Source organism: Eumetopias jubatus, unplaced genomic scaffold (genome assembly GCF_037043125.1).
Source record: "Eumetopias jubatus isolate StellerSeaLion01/CBP00866 unplaced genomic scaffold, mEumJub1_p1.0 scaffold_6, whole genome shotgun sequence".
Taxonomy (NCBI): domain Eukaryota; kingdom Metazoa; phylum Chordata; class Mammalia; order Carnivora; family Otariidae; genus Eumetopias; species Eumetopias jubatus.
Window position 1 is genome coordinate 145,481,877 of NW_028274812.1, and position 12,746 is coordinate 145,494,622.

Sequence of the window (12,746 nt, forward strand, 5' to 3'; positions counted from 1 at the left end):
CAAAAAACTTTTTTTTTTTTTAACTATGAGGCTATGAGGTAAGACAATGTAATCCATATATCCAGTAAATTATCACACACATCCAAAAGTTACAGAGATTTGGAGCACACATCACAAAAATGTGTAGAAATGGGAAGAAAAGTCTATAGCTCTTTAAGTGGATTAACCTAAGGAATGCCTGGGTGGCTCAGTCAGTTAAGCGTCTGCCTTCGGCTCGGGTCATGATCCCATGATCCCAGGATCCTGGGATCGAGCCCCACATCAGGATCCCTGCTCAGTGGGGAATCTGCTTCTCCCTCTGCCTCTGTGATCTCTCTCACTTTCGTTCTCTCTCAAATAAATAATCAAATCTTTTTTTTAAAGAGGATTAAGCTAAAATGAGAAGAAATGACATACCTTGATAGCTGAGAATAATCACACTTATGAAATCACTTGTTCCCTGAATTAAGCACACGTGTTCTCTCTCCTTTTCTGTGTGTGTGTGTGTGTGTGTGTGTGTGTGTGTGTATTGGCTGTGAGGTTTTTTCCTTCCCAAAAAAGGCAGAGGAATTCTGGAAAATATGGAGAGAAAATGGAATTACAGATAAATTATACAAAAATACATTTCATTTCATTTTATTTATGTAGAAAACATAATAGTATGTCAAACCTAACGAAGAACATGCTTGAAACTGATCAATATTGATCAGTGTATTTCCCACATTAAAGATTCGATGTCAACTCTGGGAGAACATTAAATAATGAGCATGTAAGGCCAAACTATGATCCAAACGGTTCAATATTCAATAACAGGCAAAAAGACAAGTCTACAGTTGTATCAGTCCCTCCAATCAGGAGAGAGAAACCACACAGTGAACCGAATGAGGAAAGTTTAACAGGAAGACTTACCCACTGAGCGCACTGGAGAAAGGAGGGGGTGGCTCGTGAGAAGAGAGCTCCAAGTACCAGAGGAAGGGCAGAGGTAAGGGCCCGCTGCCACCCCTGGGGCTGAAGGAAAGACCAAGCCTGGGGATCCAGACCTTACTAGGGAGGGTGCCTGTGGAGCTCACTGGGTTGCAGAGAAGCTTCCAGAGTTTTGCACCTGCAGGGGTGGCTGGAAATGCAGGCCCCGGAGGGGGGGGGGTGAGGGAAAGCTCGCCCCTGGGAAGGGTCTGCTTGTGGCCTGAGAGAGGGCGGGCTGGGAGCTGAAGGCAGCTGTGCCCTGAGGGAGCCAAGTTCTCAAGACATGCAGCTGCAGAGACTCCACACCTCTCCGGAGAAGCTCGGGGTAGCCCTGGAGTCTGGGGGTGGGGAGGTGGGGGGGTGCACATCCAGCAAGCAAATGCTTCTCCTCCATGTCTCTCCAGCGCCCCTGTCTGATGAGGCTTCAGTACCAGCTGACAAAGGCCTAACCCTTAACGGGGGCCAAGTCCACTGCCCAGAGCAGGCCCATGGTAAGTGAAGCTGAGAGCAAGAACATCAATTACTGACACAATGGTCAAACACGGGGCCGCAGGCCCCTCGGAGGACAAGGGCGGTGAAGCCTCAGAGCACTCCTGACATCATCTGCAGGGCTCCCTCTCCCCAGTTCTTGCCACTGCAGCTCAGAATGACCCGAGGAGGTGAGACCCACAGCTTCTTTGTTATCGTCCTGTTATCTTTACAGAGCTGCTCGGAACTGAACATTAATTCAACTAGGTTTACTTCCAAGGCCTTTCTGCAGAGAAGAAATAGAAGCATCACTCTAACACATACCCCACAGGAAACTACACTCCTTTACCCTGGCCATCCCAAATCACCAGTGTTACAGAGTAATGTACCAGCCAAATTTAAGAGATATAAAGCCAGCACTAAGAGAGCTACAGAGTTGTTTCTTTCCAATTATATTTACCAACTCAATTGAGAATGCCCATGACTCTCAATTATTGTTTATCGACATAAAAATTAAGGTCCCTACGACGGAAGGTCCTCTCCTCATTGCTTGTCACATAAAGCCAAGACCTGTACAAAGCCACAGCTTCTCTCATGGGCAAACTGGAAAAAAACACATCTATTCACCTGCTCAGAGAGACGAAAGCTTTTCTCTCTTGACCCATATTCTAGATGGTAAAAACAAAACAAAACAAACCAGACAAACAAAAAAAACCAAAACAAAACAGAACCCTCCCAATACAATTAATAACTATAGGCTTCTGCATATGTTAGTTTTAGATTCACATATATGCTATTTACATAGTCCAAGAAGACTAATGACATAAAATGTACAGAAAAGTGGCCTCAGGTTGGTATTACTTAGCAGAAGCAAACACAAAAATCTCTCTGGAGGAATAATCCCTCAACCCCCGACAAGATTCCTTGGAGTAAAGTTTATTGACCATGAGGTCACAATCTGAAATTACACAGCACAGCCAGGGACCCTCCAGCATGAGCAAGAGTCAGGTGAACACAAACAAGATAGAATATCCTTCCCCAGAACTTCAGATAAGAGAACAGCATAAGAAATTTTACAAACTAAGAAAACAGAACATAAGAAAGCACTTCTCAGAGGACAATCTGAGAAGTAATCAGCTGGTTTGCAAATGGGATTGAAAGAAATTGAGAGAAACTAAAAATTCTAGACTTACAGAGTTGAAAGAAGCTACTTCTTCTCAACTCCAATGGTGAAAAAGTAAAATAGAGAAATGATTTAAATAAGAAAGTCCTTTTTAAGCTTGGCCTTGTGCAAATACCAAATCAAGGTGTGATTGTCTTGTCAGTTGTTAAAAAAAAATTCTCTCAGTAGACTAAGATAATGTCCTGTAAATAACTTTAGTTGGCAAAATGCCCCCCAAAAATGAAACTAAGGTGATGGTTTTCCTATTGAAGTGTAATAGGCTCAAAGTATCCAAAATCAAGAGGGGGGAGGGGAAGGAAGGGGGTAGGGAGGGAGGAAGAGAGAAGGAGTTTACCTTGAGCATCAAATGTCAAGAGGAGTTCTGGGTGTGGCTGTTGGCATGTGTAACCAAATATACAAGAAACTGATTAACATTCTGAGTGATAGAATCCCAAAGATTTGCCAACCTGGATAAAAGAGGCTAAAGGAGGCTGTGACTGATCATAGGGGTCACCTGGGGTCCTCCCATTTTTGTATTGTCAGAGGTGGGCCAAGAAATCTGCTCAGTCTGCAAGGACTCTTCAAATATGGCCAAAGAGGATGACAGAAAAGGAAGAACCACCCAGAGGGTAGAGCCATGAGTCATGAAGAAAGATATTCTGGGGGTACTGCTGTCCTCCCCATCAAGTGCAGAAGCGCCATCAGGGACCATGCACCAGCTCTGGAAATAGCTACCTACTTGATTTCAGATTTCTTTGAACTAGCAACTACCGTGCGTTCCCTCTGTTTGCAATTGCGTTGTCTGTGTTCTAGCCTCACACACTGGGCGAGAAGACCTTTCGTTAATTCATGGATTTCGGGAACAAGAGAAGCCACATTCAGATGGATGAGATAATATGGTAAAAATCTTGAACATCAGGCCTGGTGCCATGGTTAAATGGGACTTTTGAGTTGGCTGTCTTGGGAAGGAAAGAAGGATATTTTATGCGCAGAAAGGAGAGTTCACTGAACACAGTTTAACAGAAGCCTGGACTGTGATATTAGTGGTCAAAAATATTCCCTCGCCTTTCTTTGGAAAGGATTGTTATTTCTCTACCTTGGTTTTGCTGAGCTTGGCCATATGACTTGCTTTGCCCCATGAAATATGAGTGGAACTGACATCCAGGCAAAAGTTTTACAACTTTTTTAAGCCAGGACCCCGTTCTGGCTTTATCTTTCAGTTCTGCCATTAGACCAACTGTGTTCCAGATAAGGCCTCATTCATCAAACTGAGTCCCAGAGTCAGGAAAACATGGTACACAGCTACAGTCAGAATATAATGGACACGAATCTCCAACATCACATAAACCTTTGCTGTTATAAGCAACTGAGACTTGGGGGCCATTTCTTATCTCATTCCAATCTAGCTTATCCCAACTGACAACAGCCATCCGTTTAGCAGCTTTCATCTGCATCCTGTCATCTCATGGTCTTCACACAGTGCCACATGTTCAGACCTCACATCTACAGTCACGACAGCAAAAAAGGGGAAAAAAAGACGAGGCACAGGCCTACCTTTTTAATGCATCAATGGCCAAAAATGTGTAGTTCCAAGGAAGGCACAAAAATGAAGTTTTTTTGTTTTTATAGCCATTAATGGTAGAGAGGAAATCTAGGACATACTAATTTAGAAACTCTACCTATAAGTCATAATTTTTATAATTTATTAGAAGTAATTTAAGTAAAATGCTTTGCTCAAATCTGGTCTTCCTCTCCAACCCTTCTGCTACTATTCACTTTTCCGAGTTCTCGAGTAACTCTTCCACGCATCTCGCCCGGGTTACAAATGTGCATTCGTGTTTTTTGAACCTATTTCTTTAGATCTGGGTTTGGAATTGCATGCTTCAACCTTTTTTTTTTTTTTCCTCTTAATAATCTTTTGGGATTCCTATCCAAACATCCTATTAGAGGTTTCCTGAAAAAAATATTTTCAAGTGTTTTACTTTTTAAAATAACATCATAAAACACTGAAATCAACTTGGGGATTTGGGCATCTTGGCAGGAAGAACAGTAAGTGTAAAGGCCCTGAGGCAGGAAAGAGCTTCATGGGGAAGGCAAAGGGAGAGTGGATGGAGCAGACGTCAGCAAGTAGCATGGCCAAGTCATGAAGTCTGGAAACACCTTAAAGAGATGGAATTTGGTTCATTTTGTCCTAATTTTACTGAGAAGGCTTTGGAAGACTTTAAACCAGTAAGTGATGTACTTGCATATTTACAGATTTATGTAAGTTACATATACGTATATATATTTTCAACATTCTGCCTGCTGTGTGCAAGTGAACTGAAAGAGAGAGAGAGAGGAGAAATGATGGGGCCAGGTAAGAGTCTGTTTTCTTTCCCCCAGCGACAGGTGATTGCATTAGGACTGGAGGAAATGAAAAGCGACAGGATTTGGGAAAAGGTCTGAAGGCAGAGCTGATAGGACATGCTGGTGGAGAGAATGCTCGCCGAGGAAAAGAGCAGACTGATAGAGGAAGACTCCAAGGTTTGCGGCAAGATGAACTGGCAAAATGGTGATGCCATCAGCCAAGATGGCGAGCCTGGGGCAGGCGTGGAGATGGAGGGGGTTCGGGCATTCTTCTTGTGGTCGTGTGAAGCCTGAGATACCCACTGGATACTCAAGGAGAGGTGAGGGCAGGTGAAGAGCCGAAGTTCTGGCTCAGGAAAGGGTCTGAGGAAGGTCATGTAAAGAAAGGAGACTGTGTGGGCTCACCTTGGGAGTGAGTTTGAACAGGGAAGAAATTCAAGGCCACAGTCCTGGGCACACCAACATGAGAATGTTACAGAAAACATGAGGACCCGCTAAAGGATTCAGAAGGAGGCCCCAAGAAGGCATGAGGAAAATCAGGCCTGAATCATGGGTGACAATCAAGTGGAAGAGTCCAGGGAAGGAATGAGTGATGAAAGCTATCAGGCCTGACAGATAAGGTCTTGGGACTGGCCACTGGATTTACCAGAATGGAAGTCAGTGATGGCTTTGCCAAGAGCTTTCTTGTCTCGAGTTGGGCAGGGGGACAGGGCACAAGTATGTGTGAGTCTCCTGAAATGTTCTGCCACAAAAGGGAGCAGAATCACAGACTGTGAATGTTCCCAGAAAGCTCAGTGGTCTTTGGCGCCAACAGCTATAATCAGTAAACCACAGAAGTCACTTGAGTCAACCAAAATGGATATTAAGTGTCTGCTCTGTGGAGAGCCTGGTTCTACCAAGCAGTCCCGGCGGAGACAGGACTCAAAAGCGACAGGACATACCCCATCCTAATGAAGAACATAATGAACGGCACTGCAGACAGAGGGTGGGGGGTGCCACGATCCTACGGGCAGGAACACTCGTTCTGGCTGGAAGATTAGGGAAGATGGACGTGACTTCAGTTGACTTTGAAGCCTGACGAAGATCTAATGAGCTTGGTCTACTTGTCAATTAATAAAAGTTAAAAATTAAACCATTCACCCCCCGCCCAAAATCTTCCCATTGAGTAACATAAAGGCTAAAGGTTTTTTAAGGTAATAATTTACCTCCTGGGAGTGTAGGGCAATGTAGAAAATTTTGAAAAGCTTAAAGGAATTTACCGGAAAGGAAGGAGGGACCCCACATTCTAACTCACTCAGGTTAGTCTTCAATCTTTCCCCTTAATATTCTGCTTTTGAGATGATGGGAAGGGGTCTTTCTTTCATTTGTTGCTCTGGGGTGGACGTTGTGGGATGGGGAAGAGAACTCCTCTTTCCTAAGATAGTTCTGAGAAGTAAGAGAGGATATCACCTTATCCTAAAAGAAACAAGAGCCCGAACTCCAGAGAATAAAACTTCAGGGAATAAATCCATCCAAAAGAATAGTTGCAGAGACAGAGAGTCTGAATTATCTGAAGCATGTGGAAGTGAACCAGCAATTTTAAACTACGCTTTTAAGGGTTAACGTCACCCAAATACTGGGATCAGACTAGATACCTTCAGCTTAAGATTCATATATTGGGCTTATTTTTGTGGGATGCATTAAGAATAATAATAGTAGTAATAATAATAATAAAGCACTGACCACATCTGTGGTGAGATAGTAAATGTAAAAGCTGAATTCTGGGAAGGAAGTTTTTTTTTATCAGGGCTAAAAGATCAAATTAATCAGAACAGATGAGACCTCTCCAGTAAATTTATGCAAATGGAATCCCATGACTTTGGGACGTAGTTATCGGGTGAAGAGTTTGGGGCAGAGGACTCTGATTTTGGAGCTACGAATATGAGCCACAAGCTACTTCTTATACGGGGGAGGAAATGTTCAGTGCTGAGACCAGATATAAAAACATGTGAGCCACTAATAGCTCAGTGCGGGACCTTAAGGAAAAGCCTCACTCCACAGTGAACTAGTGAAGAGCAGAAGAGCAAGACAAGGGTTCGTGCAAAGAATAGACACAGAATCAGTCTTGGCCAGGGAGTCGGACAGTAAGTTGATGGAATGACTCATTCAATAACTTTGCAGGTTGTTCCTCATTTACTTAGCCTGTAAGTAAAGAGATAAAAGTGATGACTTTCCAATTCATATTTCTCCTTTGGCCCCTGTCTCAAGCTATAGAGTCACAGACACCATGCCTACTGGGCCATCTTCCCTTCTGGGTCTAACGAGCAACTCAAACCCAACAGCGCAGAATGAAACTCTTCTTTTTTCTTCTGGAAACCTGCTTCCCTCTCACTCGCTTTCCCATCTCTATGGAGCATAACACCATTTACTCATTTGTACAAGCCATAAATCTAGAAGTCTCCAATGATCTCCCCCATTCTCTCTTCTCCTACCCACCTCATTAGCAATTCTTGTTGACTTTCACTCCAGAACAGATCCCCAGTCTGGTCTTTTGTACCATGACCCGCCTCCCCCATACATTAACTCTTGCCTAGGTGACCACCACAGCCTCTTCCTGACTCTCTTGGTTCCCAGTCTTGCCCCGTAGAGATCATGCATCACCCAGCAGCCAGGTGAATCCAGTCCCCTTACCCAGCCTGTAGGTATGGCCCCTTACCACCACTTTGGTCTCCTCTCTCCCATATCAACATTCTCACTCACTCTGCATTAGCACTGGGCACGCTTGCTGGTTCCTTTGCCCGGAAGGCTTTTACTCGGAGCTCCTTTCTTCTCATCATTCCCAATTTAGCTCAAATAGACCTTTCCCAAACCAGGTAAAGCAGTTGCCCTCTTCTTGTTAGTTACCTAGTGGCCGTCACTGTGACTCTCATTTTCTCCAGAGCACGTCATTCTCACGTTTTCCTTTTCATACTGGCCTCTCCCAGAGGCCTCGCTGGGGTTGACGAGGCAGTGGGAGTTGGCAGTGGAGGATGAAGGCAGGACAAATCTGATGTAGGGCAAGGGATGCAGCCATGCACAGTATGTGAGACATCAATGCTGGTTACCAGACAACCTGACATGTGCTTCTAATAGTAAGTATAGAGGGGGGACAATTTAATGAGAACCAAGCACTTCAGTCATAAATGCAAGAGAAAGAGCAAAGACGTCTGCTTTTGGCTCAGGTCATGATCCCAGTATTCCGGAATCGAGCCCCGCATGGGGCTCCTTGCTCAGCGGGGAGTCTGCTTCTCCCTCTCCCTCTGCCCCTCCCCACCATTCGTGCTCTCTCTCTCTCTCTCTCTCTCTCTCTCTCAAATAAATAAATAAATATTTTTTTTTTTAAGAGAAAGAGCTAAGGAAGCATAACATTCCATTCACTGGTTCAACAAATATTTACTCAGTCAATGAATGAACTAGTGGTCAGTGAACTCTCAGGCACTGGTAGGTGAGAAGAGTCCTTATAGTTATGGCCGTGGCAAAAAAAATGTTAGTCTGAAAGCTGGGACTTCAAGCCTTGTGACTGATATTCTCCTTTCAGTTCAACTAACTGCCCTAAATGTGGACAGACATGATAAGCAAATTATTTTTACAGCAAAATATCCCATCCCTTCATTTGACGGATTTCTTCTCAGAGTTACCAGGGCGGCTCAGAATAAAAGTCCATTCATTAGTCTCAGCTTTCAAATAATCTCATGTTGTAATGAATAGGTCCCGTCTGATGAAGAGCACGAAACTCCAAACTTCATCTAAAAGTAGAGCTTCTCCCTAAATTGATAAAGGGGATTGAGAGTACACTTGTTGTGATGAGCGCTGAGTAACAGATAGAACTGTTGAATCACTATATTGTATACCCGAAACTCAAATAACACTGTGTGCTAATTATACTTAAAAAAAGAAAAATAAAGCTTCTCTCCGTCTCCAGCTTGGACCTCAGTGGGGGTCGGTAGTCACTTGGTTTGGCTTCTTGTCCCCTTTCTCTGTCCGCTCCTCCCCTCACCCCTCTTGCTAGCTGAGGCTTCTGATCCTTCTAGGGCTGGGGGTTAGGGAGATGGAGGGCTGGTTGGGAAGAGGCAGGACACGGTTTCTGACTGGGACTCTTGTGATCTGGCACTGCTGCTCTCTGGGCTCGGGTGGATGTTCTGAATCCTTTAGACACAGTTCCCCACTAGGGACACCCCACGGTCTCTATCTTACTGTGCCCCTGTCAGTTGTCGGGCATTCTACAGTCCCTCCACCTCTTCTGGGGTCATGGGGCCCCTTCTAGACAGTTCTCTTGGGTAGGATTTGAAAGGCTGTAAGCTGGGTCCCTCCTTGTCACCCACATCCGGTTCAGAAGGAAGCGGCAGCTCTCTGTCCGCGCGTCTCTGCACCTGCCTCTGGGGGAGGCAGAGGCACCACAACCCCTCAGTGTGACGTGGGCCCTTTCTCTGCTCTGCACAGCCTGGTGCCCATGGATTCTGAGGCCGGTGTCACGCACCAGTCCCCTTCTCTCTTTCTCTCTCTCTCACAGACACACACACAATCACACAATTTGTAAAGCTGTTAGGGTAAAAGATTCCCATGCCCCAGTCACTGTGGCCACAGGTTTTAGGGTAGTTTTTTGTTATTGTTTTAAATATTTTTTAGAAGATTTTATTTATTTATTTGAGAGAGAGAGAGCGCATAAGCAGGGGGAGCGGCAGGCCGAGGGAGAAGCAGGCTCCCCGCTGAGTAGGGAGCCAGATGCGGGGCTCGATCCCAGGACCCAAATGCGGGGCTCGATCCCAGGACCCTGAGATCATGACCTGAGCCGAAGGCAGATGAGCCACCCAGGTGCCCCGTGTACCTTAATTTTAAAACCAGGGCTCAGGACAACGTACAGGAGCGCTGTCATCGTCTTAATGTTGTGATTTTTCTTTTCATAATTTTCTACTCACTTAGAAACATGTAAACTACATAATGAAATGTTGTATGTATATATGTTTTACTTATTTTATTACCTTGGTACTTACTGTTCTACAACTTGCTATTTTCTTTTTTTAAATTTTTATTTTAATTCCACTTAGTTAACGTACAGTGTCATGTTAGATGCAGGTGTGCAATGTAGTGATTCAACACTTCCACACATCACCCGGTGCTCATCACAACAAGTGCCCTCCTGCACCCCCGTCACCTATTTCTCCCATCCCCCACCCCCGTCCCCTCTGGTGACCATCAGTTTGTTCTCTGTAGTTAAGAGTCTGTTCCTTCCTTCTTTCCTTCCTCCCTCCCTTCCTTCCTCCCTTCCTTCCTTCTTTCCTTCCTCTCGCTCTCTCTCTTTTCCCTTTGCTTGTTTGTTTTGTTTCTTAAGTTCTAAATAACAAATGAAATCATATGGTATTTGTCTTTCTGACTTATTTCGCTTAGCATTATACTCTCTAGCTCCATCCAGGTGGTTGCAAATGGCAAGATTTCATTCTTTTTGATGGCTGAGTAGTATTCCATTGTATATATATACCACCTCTACTTTATCCATTCATCCATCGATGGACATTGGGCTGCTTCCATATCTTGGCTATTGTAAATAATGCTGCTATAAATATAGGGGTGCATGTATCCCTTTGAATTGACAATTAGCTTTTTTCACTTAATACTTCTTTTAAAACTCTAATATGTATATAGATTTTATTAGTTCTTTTTGATGGCTGTAGAGTATTCCAAAATATATGTAATTTACTTTATTTAGCTATTCAAACATTAATGACCATTAGTTAGCTGCTAATTTTTCACTTTTACAAATATTGCTACAAGGATTGTCTTGGGACATGCTTTTGTGTGTCTGTACAGATTATTCCCTGGTAGACGCCACGAAGCAGCAATACCAAATGGAAAGATGCCCTGACTCCTACAAACAATAGCTTAGTTCCCCACACTTTTGCCTAAACTAGGGATAAGTCTCTCAAATATTTATGGAAGCGGACAGGTAAGAAATAATAAGATCTTGTTCTTCTAATGTTCCTGTCTTTGATAGTAAGGCAGGGTGCGTTCTGCATGTCTGTTCTTCATCTGGTTTACGTACTGTACTAATAGTTATGTACTCTTCACCCACTTTCTTATACTTTGTCTTTTTTTATTATCTTGAAGTTTAAAAAGAACACCGCTCCCTTATCTGGTATCATACTGTAATCACTTTCGACTCCCCCCCCACCAAGGACCTCTTATGGTATGTATTGTTACAGATAAGTTTCATGCTTTTTGTATCCCTCAGGATCCTTATGCTATGTCTAGGTACAGCTTTAACTTCATTTCTCTGGCTTCAGACTCCTTGTGATTCCTGAATCTGAGAAATCTTGTTTCCATCTATTCTGGAAAAGCCCTAACCATTATTTCTTAAAGCACTACCTCTCCTCAATTCTGTTCATTTTCTTTTTCCAGAAGTCTTATTCAACATATACCAGACCTTTCAACTCTATTTTCCAAGTCCCCTAACTTTGCTACCATATGTCATTATGTCCCTGAGGTTTAATCTGTGTAATATACTTATTCTGTTTAATATTCTGTATAATTATTCTGTATAAATTACTTTATTCTGTATAATTTTGTTCTACCTTCTGTTTCACTAATTCAGTCATTAGCTAGTTGTCTAATGACTAATGACTTCGTTTCTAATTTCAATGCCTAAATTTGTCTTTTGTATTTCAAGTACTGCCTTTCTTAAATATGCCTGTTCTTTTGGGTATCTTCTTATGTTTTAGAGCCTACCTTTTATTTCTTCAATTATTTTAAGCATGGTTATATGAGGCATTTATCAGTTTATCTGACTCTTGGAAGTTCTCAGCAATTTGATCCTGCTATGTGTTGAGTCTGAGGACTTGCCTTGGATGGTTGCTTCTGTGAGGGTTTCTAATTTTGGATCTGGAAGTCATATTAAGTGGAGCTTCATCTTCAGTAATTCCATGTGATCTGTGTTAAGGAAATCAGCCTGGGCCCAGTTCTTCGCTCAGTTTTTCAGCCGAGAGAGAGTTCTCAGACAATAAAAACAGTGTGAATTGAAACCCCTAACTCCCCATGACATAGTTGCGAATTTTTGGAATTTGAAGGAGAGGCTCTTTCTTTTCAAACCAGAGCTCAGTACGATGTAAATTATCACTGTCCCACTGTTGCAATGGACAGAGCCTCTTTAACTCAGTTTTGAACCCCTTTGATGGCTCTAAAATAGGTTCTCCTGGTTCTAAATAGGATCTCCATTATAATCCCCGTCATGGTGGAAGTCTAAGGCTTTATCCCTCATCCCTAGGGACCTAGATCTCAAGACCCTTGCATCACTGAAACGATGTCTTCTCCCCACCCCAGTCCCAGGGCCACTGAAGAGTTAGTTCATACCGCAAACTCTTCATTACATCCATGGGGATATCTCTTACTATTTCTGGAGCTATGTATTTAAAAAGATATTTGCCATATTTTAACTGGTATATCTAGATGTTTATAACACGCAGTTTTTCAGGTAATTTAAGATATCAGAATCTTCCAGATGAAATGTCAAAGAAGACTGTCAGGTTTTAACATCCAGTTGATACATATATCAGTTGAGAGACAAAGGAACACAGAACTGGAAAGAATATTACAACCCATTAAGGCAGTCCAGGCCAGACCATTCATTTCAGAGAAGCAGAGACTAAGACCCAGGGCAGCTATGACCTTCCCAGGGTCACACAATTGTCTAGTGATAAGTCTGGGCAACAGATCAGGTCTCCTGAACCCCAACCTAGCACTTTTCCCACCAAATAGTTCCTCCTAATTTGTAGAACTGGGGCAGCGTCATGTGTGATACAGGACACTTGTCGCCCTGTAT